Below are 6,194 nucleotides of genomic sequence, written 5' to 3' on the forward strand. Positions count from 1 at the left end.
CCCTTCAACATATTACTTGCAGGTTAATGATACCACCTTTGTAAGACCTTGATAACTAGATAAAGACCCTTCAACATATTACTTGCAGGTTAATGATACCACCTTTGTAAGACCTTGATAACTAGATAAAGACCCTTCAACATATTACTTGCAGGTTAATGATACCACCTTTGTAAGACCTTGATAACTAGATAAAGACCCTTCAACATATTACTTGCAGGTTAATGATACCACAATTGCAAGACCTTGATAACTAGATAAAGACCCTTCAACATATTACTTGCAGGTTAATGATACCACCTTTGTAAGACCTTGATAACTAGATAAAGACCCTTCAACATATTACTTGCAGGTTAATGATACCACCTTTGTTTAGGAAACCACATATCTACTGTAGTACACATTTTTAAAAATTACCAATGCTCATGCTGTTGATCACTGGAATGTCTTGTTCAGACTTGATGTTTTACAGACATATAGCTGGCATATTGCTGAGTACAGCGTTAAATAACAAACAAAATATTTAGACATCCCGGTATGTGCTCAGCTTGAAGGATTAGATTGGTTTCACTACCAAGTTGGGTCAGGGTATCCATACACAAGCTTCACTTTGATCTTTAGATGGAAGCTGCCTTGAGTTAGTGAATTATACATAGTCGACAAAATAACATATTGTATTAATGTTAATAACAAGGATGCCACGATACATCGATACTTTTTCTAAGATGATACAATTATCGATATTTAGTTTTGAAATTATCGGTTTAAATATGTTTATGTATCGTTTACATTTTGCAATTGTATCATGTTTTTTGATGTTATGAGAGTTATAAATAATTATTTTTCATGCTCAAAGATGGGAAATTAGAACTTTTTAATATCTGAGAATAAAATACAGTCAAATCCCGATGAGTCGAATCGCTGGGGACCAAGTAAAAGATTCGGCTTATCGATGTATTCGAGACATAGGTATGTCTATGAGGATAGAAAAAAAAGATGATTGAATATTGAACGATTCCTTTATTCAGCACATCATATCTAAAAATCACTAATCTGCCTTTTGAACTCACAACGACAATAGCGGAAAGGTGCGAGCCGCGCCGGTTTGTTAATTGGATCAGATAGCAACGCCAATTAACTTCTCATTGACTGACTTCGGCTTATGTATACAAGATTACTATTGTTTGAATCTCATGGGACCAAATTTCCATTTCGAGTCATCGTGTGTATTTATGAGACGAATTCGTGTCACCGGGAATCAAATGATGACAACAATAGCAGGGAATGGTCGGGACCGACAGGTACTTCGTGTTATGCATAATATTCGAGACACCGGCATTCGACTCATCGGGATTTGACTGTATGTTGATCTTTTCATGGACAATTATAAGATATGCAATATCAATGTAACTAAATTTACGCAATAATGCCACGAAAACAGGTATAGTGATACGTATCGAATGGTGACATGGGTATCGTGATACGTATCGATCCATGAAACTTATGTATCGTGACATCCCTAGTTAATAATGCACTTCTGGTTCAGTGACTTTACTTTCTGTTTTAGGAAACATTTAATGAAATGCTGTTTTGAAACAAAGGTTACCGTAAAAATCATATCGGTTCGTCTGATGAATTACAGCTATAAAACATGAAAGTACCAAGAAATTAAGAAGCACTTTTGAGTGAATTAATTTACTTCAGGCTAAAAGAACATACCAAGAGAACTACTGGCAAACAAGGATAAGTTGAGCACCAAACTGACAATTGACCGGTATCAGCATGTATGAGTGCCGCCCATTGGCGCTTGCCATTGTTAGCGAAGGGGCCCCGAGGTTGTCCGCGATCAAGTGTAGTGCCACTTGCTACACCGACGCGAGTCTTATGAGCAAGGTGTGTGCAGCTACGCATGGAATTAATTTCATTGTCATGCAATGCATGTGAACTAGCCTACATCTGCTCTACCTTTCACAAACCAAATGGGTTTGTTCATTGCCGTGCACCACTTATTCTTGTAAATGGCGTTCTCTGTGCCGGTCCAACTTATCCTTGTTTGCCAGTAGAACTTGTAAACTGGACATACCCAATCTACAGGGATTGGGTGGTCATTCTTGGTGACTTGGTTCATACATGTCACCATATACCAATAGTGACCTGTGAAGATCCGGGTGAGAATTGATCTTCAGTAACCCATGATGGTCGTAAGAGGCGACTAATGGGATCTGGCGGTCAGGCTCGCTGACTTGGTTGACACATGTCATCGTATTCCAATTGTGTAGATCGATCCACATTCTGTTGATCACTGGATTGTCTGCTCCAGATTTGATTATTTACAGGCTACTGCTATATAGCAGGAATATTGCTGAGTGCGACGTAAAACTGAACTCACTCTCTATACCAACAGTGTACATTGATGCTTACGATGTCAATCACTGGATTGTCTGGTCCAAACATGGCAAAAGCTACCATATCATAAACAAACAAATATGTTCACTGTCTGTAGAGTAGGATCAGCATTCAAAGTTAATCTATGGTTCCATTGCTGAGTGCGCATTAACCAACAAACAAACCAAATCTATGGTTCCAGCCGAATCCAAGCTTGCCCAGAGATCATGAGGCTTCTATATCATGGGTATGACTCCCAACTTGTGATGTATATCACATTTGTTGTCGACTTTTAGTGTAATTGTGCGAAATGGTTGGTTGGTTGGTTGGTTTGTTGTTTATACTGCACTCTACACGTCATCGTATCCCAATTTTGGAGATCGTTGCTCATGCTGTTGATTACTGGATTGTCTGGTCAAGACTTGAATATTTACACCAATATATAGCAGGAATATTGCTGAGTGCGGCGACAGGTTTCTGGTTTGCCCAAGAACGCTGGGCTACCCATGCCCTCAATCCTAAAATAGCATAAGTTTTCCACTATTACTTGGAGACAGAAAAGACATTTTTTAAGTCAACCAGCTAATGTACCTGTCCACAATAATTCGACACAAAGACAAAGATAGTCAAGAAACCTTTATTTGCAACATACACACATGAACAAGAAGTATACATTGGTCATGGGCTCTATTTGACAGGTAACCATGGTAACTGAGGTAAATGTTTTCAAGGAAATCTTTGTAATTCTAGTCTACAGCAAACTGTTAACATGAGTTTGTGAATGCAGGCCATACTACTAACTACCTGTACGCCTAGCAAAGCCTGAATTATTTACAGACCACTTTGACATAGCTGGATAATGGAATATTGCCGATGCAGCAAAAAAAATTTAAAATTACAAACCCCAAACCCCCAAAAATCAGGAGCGTGGAAGACACATCAGAATATATAATGTATTTAGCAGTAATATTTACATCCTACACAATGTGGGTCCCATCTGACATGTTGAATGATTTAACAGTCACATGCACATGTAGATTACATAATGCCCACAAGAATAAAGATACATCAAAAGTCCTTTTGAAGTTCTTCTTTTTGGCCCACAAGGAAGAAACAAAACATTTTGAAAATGTTGTCAGTCATCCAGTATGTTCTGATGAATGAGGACTATACTCATTTCAACACATGCATGTTTCGGACTTGTGAACACTGACTGTATATGTAAGACTAAACATGATGCAGTAAGGCTTAAAGGCTGACATGATAGGTTTGGGGAAACATCTTTCTAATATCTTAACAAAAGGAAGTGTTGGATCTGAGCTAACTTTCATTCGAGACATCCAAACAAACAGTAACAACACATGGTTAAGAATTCCACCCGGGCCTAAAATTTTCTAAGCTCTCTTAGTACTAAGATAGTCGTAAGTTAATGTTAATGTATGACACTTACAACCATCTTAACACAGAGCTTCGAAAATCTAGGTCATGGACTTGCTCATCCAATAATTATCATTTGAAATTGGAAAAATTAACCCTTTTCACCCATTTAGCCATTCCTATCTACTGATCATGTCAGTCTGAAAGTGTAACAAAGCGAAGGCTAGATAACAGCCATTTGAATATATCTGATAACTCTTATTCTTAAGTTTGAAAGTATAAAAAAACCAACACTTCCAGTGGACCAAAGAGAAGCCATTTAAACCATTTCATTTCTTTTGTATTAAAAAGCACCACATCAATAAGTCTTATAAATTTCATTTCATGTCTTGAAAAGCAAGGTGTGTATATAATAAACAACAGTGACTGACTGACCAAGCCTGTTGGTGTTTTCACAGCAGTAAAACATGTTTTGACACAATGTATAACTAGCTATAGGTATTTACTGAATGGTCGATCCAAAATTTGATTTTGATTTCCAGTTTCAGAGTTATGTCCTCATTTCATTCATAATAACTCATTTAGTGCATCGAATCTCCCTATATTTAATACATGGGCCAGTTCATCGACATAGCTTTGTTTAGAAAAGGACATATATGACAAAACACTACAAATAGTTCCCAATGAAATGATTCCGTTCTTCCATGATGGCAGCTTTGTGCAATGTCACTTGCATGATGTTTTCTGTGCTGTTTCTGCTGCTCGAAACAGTTGATTTTACTGATACTAGCCCAAACCAATATTCCAGCAATATCACGGCAGGGGAACACCAGAAATGGACTTCACACAATGTACCCATGTGGGGAATCGAACCCAGGTCTTTGGTGTGACGAACGAACGCTTTAACCACTAGGCTACCCCATCGCTCCTTATTACAACCTTTAAGTATAACCTCAATCTTTAAAAGATAAATCCTTATAATGACCTTCAGAAAAATTCATGTCAAGTCATGATTTTGAATCCTGCATGTCCTGAAAAGGTAGTTGTCTTTTGACTGGGCATTGATGTGAAGTTAAGTGTAAGAGTGAGTGAGTGAGTATACTTTTACACCACTTTTAGTAATATTCCAACAACATCTCGGTGGGGGGGGGAAAGACACCAGAATTCAAACATTGCACCCATGTGGGGAATCAAACCTTGGCGTGTCGAGCGATTGCTTTAACCACTGGGCTACCCCACTGCCACAATTAGTAAAGAGATAATGAGAGATAGTGCTGACATCACATCCAAAACAAGCCAGGTTACTATTTACTAGTAACAGAATGGAGACATGAAGTGGAACACTTTTTATGGATAGACAACTTCTTTGTTGCAGTAGTAGTTGCGACGTTTCGGTGTAGATCCTAACACCGTTATCAAGCAAATGATCATACCAGCTTCTAAATGCCACTTAAGGAAGAATGGAGACATGGCACACTGACATTATAGAGGAAGAACCACACTGTGACCTCTAACAGCTGGTGCTTTCGAAACAGTTGATTTTACTGATACTAGCCCAAACCACCAGAAATGGACTTCACACAATGTACCCATGGGGAGGTCGAGACCCAGGTCTTTGGTGTGAAATGAGCGGCAGCTTTAACCACTAGGCTACCCCATCGCTCCTTATTACAACCTTTAAGTATAACCTCAATCTTTAAAAGATAAATCCTTATAATGACCTTCAGAAAAATTCATGTCAAGTCATGATTTTGAATCCTGCATGTCCTGAAAAGGTAGTTGTCTTTTGACTGGGCATTGATGTGAAGTTAAGTGTAAGAGTGAGTGAGTGAGTATACTTTTACACCACTTTTAGTAATATTCCAACAACATCTCGGTGGGGGGGGGAAAGACACCAGAATTCAAACATTGCACCCATGTGGGGAATCAAACCTTGGCGTGTCGAGCGATTGCTTTAACCACTGGGCTACCCCACTGCCACAATTAGTAAAGAGATAATGAGAGATAGTGCTGACATCACATCCAAAACAAGCCAGGTTACTATTTACTAGTAACAGAATGGAGACATGAAGTGGAACACTTTTTATGGATAGACAACTTCTTTGTTGCAGTAGTAGTTGCGACGTTTCGGTGTAGATCCTAACACCGTTATCAAGCAAATGATCATACCAGCTTCTAAATGCCACTTAAGGAAGAATGGAGACATGGCACACTGACATTATAGAGGAAGAACCACACTGTGACCTCTAACAGCTGGTGCTCGAAACAGTTGATTTTACTGATACTAGCCCAAACTTGTATCATGGAATTATTTGCAGATATTACTGGTTATACCTAAGCTATGTTAGCTAAGTTAGAGAAATAAAGAATATGATACAACAACTTGAGCTAGAGGCTCAAAAAACCAAACTTTTCAGTTACACAGCCTTTCT

Source organism: Haliotis rubra, unplaced genomic scaffold, assembly GCF_003918875.1.
Source record: "Haliotis rubra isolate DU_JTF1 unplaced genomic scaffold, ASM391887v1 Scf275, whole genome shotgun sequence".
NCBI classification, from domain to species: domain Eukaryota; kingdom Metazoa; phylum Mollusca; class Gastropoda; order Lepetellida; family Haliotidae; genus Haliotis; species Haliotis rubra.